Here is an 11,352-nt window from a genome sequence, read left to right as displayed (position 1 = left end):
AGTATCCTGGATGTAAGAATCTGTACAGTTAGTTTGGGTGGGCCCGCGAGTGGTTGTAGGATTGGTCTCAGGGATGTCGCTGTGTAAAATGGCGCCCTTGGCTCACCTAAGGCGCTGCCTCACCCACAGCTGTGCCCCGCTCCAACCTCCATGGTAAGTTTGGGGTTGGGGTGCAGTTGCGGGGGGGTGGCAGTCCCCATGTGACCCCAGGAATTGGCACTGGGGCTGTATACTGTCCCACCAAAAGAAAAACAAAACAAAATTGGATCTAGGCACTGGGACCCAAATGGACCATTCCAAAACAAAGACGGTCTGGCACATGGTGGATGAAGTTCCAGTTTTGTTTTGTTTTTTCTTTTGGTGAGACACTTTATAACTCCCCCTTCTCTATATGCACCGATTGCCCAGCTGGATACTGCTACTATTACTAATTATTAGCAGTACTACTAGTAGTATTAATGGTCATGTATCAATTATCTCAAAAGCTAGTGGGGGATCCATTTGCTAATCCTCTTGAAAATGGTGTGGAAACTTCAGAAATACTGCGACTGGGCTACTTAGTCTGGGATTGCTTACTGGAATTGGATCATCCTTGTGTGGGAAGATCCATAGTGGCTACCTGTCTGTCTCCAGGCTTAATTCAGAGTGCTGGTTGTGATCTCCCGCCAATTAAGATCTGTCTCTCAAGCCCTACTCTCTGCCTTCAGAAATATGGTGTGTAGCAACTAAGGGCATTTTATGTGCCATTAAAGGTTGAATTGAATTGAGCTAAGGGCATTTTCAGTGCTGGCACCTTGCCTTTGGAATGCCTTCACCATTGAGCCTTGCCTGGCACCTCCTTTACTGTAGACTCCAGGTCAAAACACTTCTTGTTAGCCAGGTTTTTAATAAGGGAGTTTATCTTTTCAGCTTTTTAAAATGCTCTGATTCTGGTCTGAAGTCTATTTTATGCATCGTTTAAGATAACTGAGATAATACCGTCTTAAGATCTCAACAGAACAAAAATCCAGTGGCACATTAAATGCTAGCAATGTTTATTTCAACATGAGTGTTTACAAGTTATGGCTTACTTCTTCAGACAGACATTAGTGGGAAAAAATCTGGGTTTTTTTAATTTTTATTTTCCCCCCCAACAACTGACCTGATAAAGAAGAAGAAGAAGAAGAAGAAGAAGAAGAAGAAGAAGAAGAAGAAGAAGAAGAGGAGTTCGGATTGATATCCCCCCTTTCTCTCCTGCAGGAGACTCAAAGGGGCTGACAATCTCCTTGCCCTTCCCCCCTCACAACAAACACCCTGTGAGGTAGGTGGGGCTGAGAGAGCTCCGAGAAGCTGTGACTAGCCCAAGGTCACCCAGCTGGCGTGTGCGGGAGTGCACAGGCTACTCTGAATTCCCCAGATAAGCCTCCACAGCTCAGGCGGCAGAGCTGGGAATCAAACCCGGTTCCTCCAGATTAGATACACGAGCTCTTAACCTCCTACGCCACTGCTGCTCCTAAAGGGTTCTAACAAACTCAAAAGCTTGTACAATGTTTTTGTTGGTACCAACGAGAGGCGTTACATGGACCGTTTCTTGCCTTGGAGCTGGGCAACACAGCCCTTCTCTCAAAGTATACCCAGTTGCCCTCAGCAGGAGGCCGTGTCAATCAAACCTGTCGGCATCAGCAATTTCTAACAATTGTCTCTATTTACTTTCTAAATGAGTCAGATTTATCCATCACACTAAAGTAATAAAGATGACATTCTTCCCTGTCATTAGATACCGTAAAGGAAATACAAGTGTAAAGAAGGTGGAAAGTCAAGTCAAAGAAATAATGACTTCATGTTCATGGGTGTAATGGAAGGCAGAAGGGTAGGACAAACAATATAGTTATATGTATAAAATAATGATTAAAGCAGCCCATGCAACAATAGTCTTGGGCTGGAAAGAAAAGAAAAAAATGGACACTTCAGAGATGGTTAGAATATATCTGGGAAGAAGTGACACTCGATATTTTCGATATACTAACCAAAAATAAGACGTGGCAAGATAAACAGAATGAAGTTTTGAAGATATGGATAATATACGTGGACTGGATGAAAGAAGCTCTAGTCCAGGGGTAGGGAACCTGCGGCTCGAGAGTCCATGCGGCTCTTCTGCCCTTGCACTGTGGCTCCACGAGCCGAGTTGCCGGCCACATCCTTGCCCGCCCTGCAGGCAGCAGGGCGGGTGCACCAACTGCCCACGGTTGGCTGGGCCGCGCCGCGGGCTTCCCCTCTCGCCCACCCCTTTGGAACGGGGCGGGCACTTTCCCGGTGGCCGGCGAGGCCGAGCCGCTGGCCCCATCCTTGCCCGCCCTACAGGCAGCAGGGCGGGCGCATCCATGCGCTTCTCAGAATGAGCAGAGTAAAAGGTTAAAAAAACCCTATATATACAGTGTTATCTTTATTTTAAATGTCAAAAATTATTTGCGGCTCCAAGTGTTTTCTTTTCCCATGGAAAACGGGTCCAAATGGCTCTTTGAGTGTTAAAGGTTCCCTACCCCTGGTCTAGTCAAAGAAGAAATATGGGAGAAGAGGCTACAGAGAATGAACTTACTGCTGTTTGTGTGACAAAACTATGAAGAAGAAGCAATGGGGGAGGGAGAAAAGGGGGAAAAGTATTGTTTGAAAGTGTATGAAGAAGAAAATTACTATAAACTGTAAAATTCAAATGATACAATAAAAAATTTAATTAAAAAAAAGAAAGTCAAGTCAAAGGTGATTTATGGCAACCCCTTAGGATTTTCTATGCAAGAAACTGTTTGGAGATGGTTTGTCACTGCCTGGTTCCAAATAGACTGAGAGAATTCCGAGATAACTGTGCCTGGTCCACGATCAGTCAACAGGCTTCATGTGGAGAAATGGGGAATCAAACCTGGTTCTCTGGATTAGAATCCACTGCTCTTAGCTACCACACCACACTGCCTGTCTGTAAAGACGAAGGGAATAGTTAAAAGGACACTGAGTGGCCCCTTCCGCACACGCAGAATAATGCTTTTTCAAACCACTTTCACAACTGTTTGCAAGTGGATTTTGCTATTTCGCACAGCTTCAAAGAGCATGGAAAGCAGTTTGAAAGTGCATTATTCTGCATGTGCGGAAGGAGCCAAAGGGAAACACAAGAGAGTCGAATCCCTAGAGAATGCTTGGTATCTATTCAAAACTATACTTTTTGAAGTCCAGATAACATATATTCCCCAGGGGAACTGGTTGGCCACTGGAGTAATGGATTCAAGGTACAGGAAACAAGATTCCATCTAAACATTAGGAAGACCGTCCTGACAGTAAAGGCTGTTTGACAGTGAATACGCTGCCTTGGAGAGTGGTGGGGTTTCCTTCTTCGGAGGTTTTTTAATGGAAGGCCGTTTCCGCACGGTGGCGGAAGGGGTCGGGTCGGCGTAGATGACGCTGACCTGACCCCTCTGGGACCGTTCGCATGAACGGTCCCAGAACCTCCCAGGACGACGGCGCGGAGCTGCGCCGTCATCAGGCCGACCTACCTGTCCTGCGGCCCTCCGGCATGTCGCCGAGGCCAGGGGACACGCCCCCTGCCCTGCGCGACCGCTCCGGAGTCGCAGGGCAGAGGGGGCGTATCCCCAGGCCTCGGTGACGCGCTGGAGGGCCGCAGGACAGGTAGGTCGCCTGGACATGGGGGGAGGGAAGGCGCCTTGGAGCCGCTGGGGAAGCGAGGTTGGAAAACGGTGGCTTCGCGCCGCTCGGGCGTTGCGGCTGTGAAGCAGCTGCGCCCCCTGTGCGAACGGCTCCCTGGGGACAGCGTTTTTGCCGTCCCCAGGGCGCCGTATTCCGCATGTGCGGAAAGGGCCGAAGCTTCATGGCCATCTGTCAGGAGTGCTTTGATTATTTTTACTTGCATGGCAGCAGGCTGGACTTGATGGCCTCTGTGGTCTCTTCCAATTCTACTATTCTACTGTGTGAGATAGGATACTGGACTACATGGTCACTGGTCTGATCCACCAGGACTCATTCCAGTGAAGACGTTGTGCTCAGTGCGAAAACTGTATTTAATTCATTTAACGTTTTAACCTTATTTTCGATTTTTATCCTGCCCTACCCCAGCCAAGCTGAGTTTAGGGCAGCGAACAACACAATAGCAACAATACAACAAAATCAGATCAAGAATCATACCTACTCTAGTTAAACACAACCATATAAATACCTAGTTGACTAAGAACTGGCATCATGAGAGGAGATTTGCACACAATAAAACCCAAATAAATGTTTCATCAACCCTCGTGAAGGCTCAAGTCACCAACGCTCCCATAAAGTTTGTACTCCTGGATGGGGGAACACAAAAGCCTGCACAGTGGTTTGGGATTACTTTGCTTGGTTCTAATAATAATAATAAAAAGCATATACAACATTTGTTTGTGTGATTTTTCTATGGACCAGCGCAACTACCCCCATCTAAAAATATACCAGAAAAATTCACATAAAACATTTTGCCAATTGTAGCAAGTTTTAAGAATGCAAACAGGAATATTTTGACTAAAATAGCAATTTAAAGATCGCCAGCATTTTCCTCACAGTAGCAGAAGGATGCAGTATTTCTGTTGTATCTAATAACCCGGGTGGGGGATAGGATCACTACTAAATTCCACGGCACTTAACGGAACACGATCGATATTCAGGCACTGTATTTGCTAACATAGCAGAGCGCTGGGGACAGACTCTCTGCCAGTCAGCTGCATTGAGACTTCTATGGCTGAAAACCTTTTCTAACAGGTAACAGACATGAAACATTCAAAACCCAAAGCCACGTCATACCTTTCATTAGGACCGACAAAACCAACACGGAACAGCGTGCACAATTCTGAGTCCCCCCAAATTTTAACCAGACTAGATGCTTTAAAAAGCAAAAAAAAAATGGTTGGAGGGGAAAGGGTTGCCAGGTTGGGATGGAGGGGGTGGGGGTTGCCAAATCATGGGCCCCTTCCGCACACGCAAAATAATGCGTTTTCAAACCACTTTCACAACTGTTTGCAAGTGGATTTTGCTATTCCGCACAGCTTCAAAGGGCACTGAAAGCAGTTTGAAAGTGCATTATTCTGCATGTGCGGAATGAGCCATGGAGATTTGGGGAAAGGATAAGGAGCACGGTGGGGCACGATGCCCTAGGGCCCACCCTCCAAAGCAGCCATTTTCTTCAGGTGAACTGATCTCTGTAGTCTGGACATGAGCTGTAATTTCAGGGGAGCCCCCAAATCTCAAACGGAGGCTGGCATCCTTATGGGGAAACAGATATTTCAGGCACTGATCTCAAGTCCGTTTTCTGTGTAACCTGCCTGGTAAACAAAAGGATGCTAGATAGAGCTAGGAATGCCAACTTTGGGGCAAGAAACTCCTGGAGATTTGGGAATGGAGCCTGGAAGGACTTTTCCTCTAGGCCAAATGGGCCAGGGATCCTAGATACTTATTGCCTCTCTCCGGGCATAGAGCAGGGGTCACTGGGAGAGTTCGGTGTGGGAGGTAGTTAGGAATTTCATGCATTGTCCAGGATCAGAGGTGGGATCCAGCAGGTTCTCACAGGTTCCTGAGAGTAGGTTACTAATTATTTGTGTGTGCCGAGAGGGGGTTACTAATTGGTGATTTTGCCACGTGATTTTTGCCTCAGTTACGCCCCTCCTGTCAGCAGTAGCGCGCAGAACTTGAAGCAGTCTAGCAGGAGGTGCACCGGCGTGCGTGGCAGCCTGTGCCTGCGTGCATTCGTTTCCCGCCCAAGGACCGGCGCAGCAGCTGTGTTCTTGCCACAGCCCCGCCCAGGAATGCCCCACCCCCAGAATGCCCGGCCACGCCCCCATCGTGCCCCGCCCAGCCCCATTGGCGCTACGCCACAGTTTGAATCCCACCACCATGGGAACCTGTTACTAAATTTTTTGGATCCCACCACTGTCCAGGATGCTAGACCAGAGGTCTATGAGGTGACCTCCAGTTCCATTTCTATGTTTCTTCTTTGTAGCAACTGCAGAAATGAGCTCTGGCTCACGAAAGCTCATGTTGGAATAAACATTATTAGTCTTTAAGGTGCCGCTGGATATCTATTTTATTTTGTTACGTTGGATGTTTAAAAAATAATTGACCCAGAATCCATACATTCCACTTGAATATTCACTCGTTTCTAAAGAAGGTTGAAGAAATTACAAGAGGAGGTCATTCAAGTTCTGAACTGTATACAAAGAGAATAAATTTCTGATTAAGATCTTTAATTTAAATGCCTTTTTCTATCAGAGTTGTGTCCAACTGCCTCAGCATAAGGGCAAATAAAAGTAGCGCATCCCGACTGATCTTTTGCTACAGCAGAGTCCTCTGATATAGCATTAATAACTTTTCCATTAGCTCTCATTTTTGATAGATTTCTGATGCTTGGAGGAAGGTTGGGCTGCATTTTATGAATTTTATTGGATTTGCCTTTCTCTGCATTTAGCAAGAGTTGAGAGTCAAGTATTGCTATATCTTCAATACTCAATAACGTTTAAAGTTTCACCAATACTGTAAGCTACTTGTTCATCTGGAATGAATCCATACTGTGCCGTTTATGTAGTGCTACTACAATTCTTTAATCCGTTGAGGGTTTTATTATTTTATTGAAAAGAACATAAGAAGAGCGTTCCATCTCGACTAGGATCCTGTCTCACACAGTAGCCAATCACTACGTAAGTATGCATGAGGGGTCGCAGCCTCAGATCAAGCGATCTCATCTCCTTTTCCTGAAGCTCAGATCCATTTTAGAGCTCAGACATTTTAAGAACAGCCAAATACCAGCATTCAACTAGATCTGACACAGCATATTGGATTCTGAATGCAGGATCCATTTAGGGGTCAGAGGAACCGGGGGGAGGGAAGCCAATTCTCAAGGAATCTTTGCCAGAAGATAATTTCTTTTCCTGGCAGTGATCAAGGCAGCATTAGGTTAGCTATTTCTACTTAGCAACAGAACACTAAAAAAAGCCAGCTGTGCAGCTAAAAAAGATCCGTCTGCTTAAAGGAGTTGCCAGTTGGTTGTCCAGCAGGGTGGTTTTCCTTCCAGCAGAGCAGAGAGAGAGGAAAAGCAGAAAGATACCAAACAACAACAAAAAAGACATAGGGGAAAATCAGAGAAACGTAAAAAAGAAAGAAAAAAAGGAGATAGGGTAAAAGAACAAAAAAAGGAAGGAAAAAAGAATAATACAGGCAAAAGAAAGAAAGAAAAGGGCTCAATCCATTTTGGTTGGTTTATCTCTCAGTTTATTTATTTAAGGAGATTTATTAATCTCCTTTCTCCTTTATGGAACACAGGCCCCTTTCGCACATGCAAAATAATGCGTTTTCAAACCACTTTCACAACTGTTTGCAAGTGGATTTTGCTATTCCGCACAACTTCAAAGAGCACTGAAAGCAGTTTGAAAGTGCATTATTCTGCATGTGCGGAATGAGCCTCAGAGAGGTTTAGCATATAAACAGAAGCAAAGATTCTAAAATAAATATACAATGCACAGAACTGACAGTTGCAACTTAAACCTTTACCAAAGAAAACTCCAGCAGACATTTGCAGCAGGCATCCAGAACAAATTTTTCAGGTGGTTTAGTACAAGGAAAACAATGAAATAAAACATAATTCTGTGAGGTTAGATTCTGATATGTCACCCTCAAGAGAAATTGATTGTGCCCCATTGTGTCTGGTCATTACAATTGTAAACAGAGGCAGTGCAGTGTAGTGGTAAAAGGCAGTAGACTAATCTAGAGAACTGGGTTTGATTCCCCACTCCTCTGCATGAGTGGCAGACTCTTATCTGGGGAACTGGATTTGTTTCCCCTCTCCTACACATGAAGCCTGCTGGATGACCTTGGGCCAGCCACAGTTCTCTCAAAACTCTCTCAGCCCCACCTACCTCACAAGGTATCTGTTGTGGGGAGAGGAAGGGAAGGTGACATTAATCCGCTTTGAGACGTCTTATGATCCAGAAAAGCGAGTGTAAATCCAAACTCCTCGTCTTCCATTGCTGCCTTTTGAATCAGTTTTACCTCAGACTTGTTATATTGTGTGACCTTGTACAGTAAGCTACCCTGACTCCTGCTTCAGAGTGGGATGGGCAGGATAGAAATCTAATCAAGTAAATCAATCAGAAGCAATCACAAAGAGGCTGATCTTTTAAACTACGATATGCTTACAGTGCATGAATCTGTGAGCCATTTCCCCACGCCTTGTTAAAAAGTTCCCTTTATGCATATGGGCTCAGTGATGATGTAATTAGGTCCAGGAACTGGAGCTGATCCAAGGGATCTTCTGTTCTTCTTTCTGCCAATATGCATTATGCCATCATAAAATTAAAAGCGGTCAGAACAGAGAACACAGGAGAGGAAAACAAAATATTAAAAGCTCAAAGTAGACAGGAAGGTTTTTGCACACACAGTCCTTCTTAGTCTTAAAAATCACGGGGAAGCGCAGTAGGACATCATACGGAAGTCTGTGTTATTTGAGATATGCGAAGGGTGTTGCAAGCCAAACTCAGCACATTACACTTGACCCAGAAATACAGGAACACTTTGTTGTTACTCCAATAATGCTGCTTGCGCGGCCTGGGACCTCCGTACCTGCGGGACCGTTTTGTCCCATATGTCCCGAATTGGCCCCTGCGGTCAGCAGAGGCCAATCTACTGGTGATCCCTGGCCCCTCAATGATGCGGCTGGCCTCCGCCCCCAGAATGCCTGGCCCCGCCCCCATCGTGCCCCGCCCAGCCCCATTGGCGCTATGCCACAGTTTGAATCCCACCACCATGGGAACCTGTTACTAAAATTTTTGGATCCCACCACTGCCGGATTGTTTCCATGGGCTCCAGTCACTGCCTGTACAGGTGAAAGGCACATATGTGAACAGGAAAAAGGAAAAGAGGTCCTTTATAACTACTGCAACCCATTTACAGCTCTGGCCCCTGCCTGGTGGAACGCTCTACATCCAGCTACGCGGGCCCTGCGGGATCTTAATGAGTTCCGCAGGGCCTGCAAGACCGAGCTGTTCCACCGGGCCTTTGGGGAGGCTGGCCGCTGATGCCCCCTCCCCATTATAACATCCGTGGATCCTGCGGGCCCCCCCCCTCTTTCTTAGGGGATTTGTTAGTAGGACACCATCTGTTGCAATTGTTATTAGGACGCTGCATTTTAAATGGGGTTTGGTTTTAATGTATAGAGCCATTTATTTAATGACTTATCTGATTGATTTTGATATTGATTTTATTTGGTGCTCTATTTACATGTTTTGCTGTTCACCACCCTGAGTCCTTCGGGGGAGGGCGGTATATAAATATAACAAACAAACAAACAAACATGTCTTCCACCTGTTAACAGCAGAGTTGAAGTTTTTGAACTGTATTCAAGGCAATCTCACACAACACGTGAGAATTTGTGTCAAGATTTTAGCATTCCAGAGAATACTAAATGTAAGAATTCTATGAAACGTGAGAATTCATAGTCTAGAATTCATGTCAAGATTTTAGTATTCCAGCAGGGGTGTAACCGGCAGAAGTAGAAGAAAATATGGACTAAACTCTTTAAGCACTGAATCATGGATCTAAGCCAGTGGTTCCCAACCTTTTCAAGGTCAGGGTAACCTTGACCTCACTCTTCATATCTCACGGTACCCCTACCGCCGCCCTCCACCTTCCCCTCCCATTGCCCCTGCTTGCCACACCTCCCACCTTCCCCTCCCAGGGTGAAGGGAAGTACTGGGGGAGGGGGGGTGGCTGCTGACCTTGTGGCAGGCTCTGCCCCATGGGCCAGCTCCATGTCCTTGCTGGCGCCGGTGGGAGACACCACAAAAATGAGGAGTGGGGGGGCGGTAGTGTTGCCGCGGTACCCCTGGGACATGCTCACGGCACCCCAGGGTACCACAGAACCCTGGTTGAGAATGGCTGATCTAAGCATTCATTAATAAGTGTGTCTTCTGTTTGCAAATAAAGCATTTTGAGTAAACCATGATGCACACTCACCACGAACCTTACTGGAAGCATGGTTTAAAGACCCATTAAAATTACTATTTTGGAACGTCAGTGTCTGATTTCAATACAATATCGTACATTCGGGCGCAGCAATGTCTCAGCTCTGCTCAGAAATGTCATGGGCTGATGTGTCAAGGATCTCACTGTATCTCCTGATGACATCAGGCCGTGCCTGGAAAGCCAATTTACTTAAGCGTGATGCTCCTGCCTCATCCATTAAGAGATTTCACTGCCAGGCCATGCAACACCCTTCCCTTTTCTTGTCTCCACCAATTGCACCGATTATCCACCTCTCTATGGGAAAGCGAATTGGCACATTTGGAGCAGATCATATGAGGCAACGGGCATCCCACCTCAAAAGGAAAAAAAATACAGAGATTTAAAAAGGTTTGGAAGCTCTTCCACGCAAAAGGAACAAGCAGGAGACGCTTTATTTCCTTCCCTTCCACCTGTTCACTTTAAGTTCTGCGCTGCCCACTGGCGGGGAGAATTTGCCCACCTGCCATTCTGTGTAGGTTGCGCAGCAGGTTGGGGGCATATTCTCTGAGCCCCCGACAGGGTACAAAGTCCCCCAGGGCACGTTTTCTCGTGGCAGTGAGTGTGATTGATCTACAGCAACATGTTTATTATTGCCCAGCTGTTTGCCTCCGAATGGTATCAACTTCTTTTGCCTCCGAATGGTATCAACTTCTTAAATCAAAAACCCACTCTCTAGGTTTAATACTTGAAGATCTCTGTATGCTGTCACCCAGAGAGATTCTGCAAACCTTAAAAAGCAGACTTCTAGAACAGGAATACCATATCTTGTTGGGCCAAGCAAATAAATCATGCTCACCCCTTTCTGTCGGAATAGTACCAGAACAGGGGCACATAGCCAAATATCTTGAACTATTAACTGAACCCCAACAGAGATGGATTATTACAAGGGCCAGATGCAATACTTTTCCATCGGCCATTACAAAGGGTCGCTACCTATCTATCCCTCTCCAGGATCAGGTCTGTCCACGCTGTAAAAACCAAGTGGAGACTCTTGCTCACATTATACTTGCCTGTCCGAGATACGTGGGTATTAGGAATTTCTCTCCTGGGAGGGTCTTAGACAAATCTGAAAGAGACTCTGACAACTCTGTTGTGGAGCTTTTGTTAAATAATACAGAAGCCGTGCACTTGGAAGAAGTAGCAAAATTTCTTTTACAAGTGACAGAATTTTCTAAGTAACATCCAATGCTAGATACAGTTTATCTGTCTGTGTTTTGAATGTATTTTTGATTTGTACCTCAGAAATGTCTGTAATGCTCTGGAGCCTATTTAAACTTGCCTAATAAAGGTTGTTGTATTGTTGTT

Source organism: Sphaerodactylus townsendi, linkage group LG13 (genome assembly GCF_021028975.2).
Source record: "Sphaerodactylus townsendi isolate TG3544 linkage group LG13, MPM_Stown_v2.3, whole genome shotgun sequence".
Classification (NCBI taxonomy): domain Eukaryota; kingdom Metazoa; phylum Chordata; class Lepidosauria; order Squamata; family Sphaerodactylidae; genus Sphaerodactylus; species Sphaerodactylus townsendi.
Note: the sequence above shows the minus strand (reverse complement) of the source record.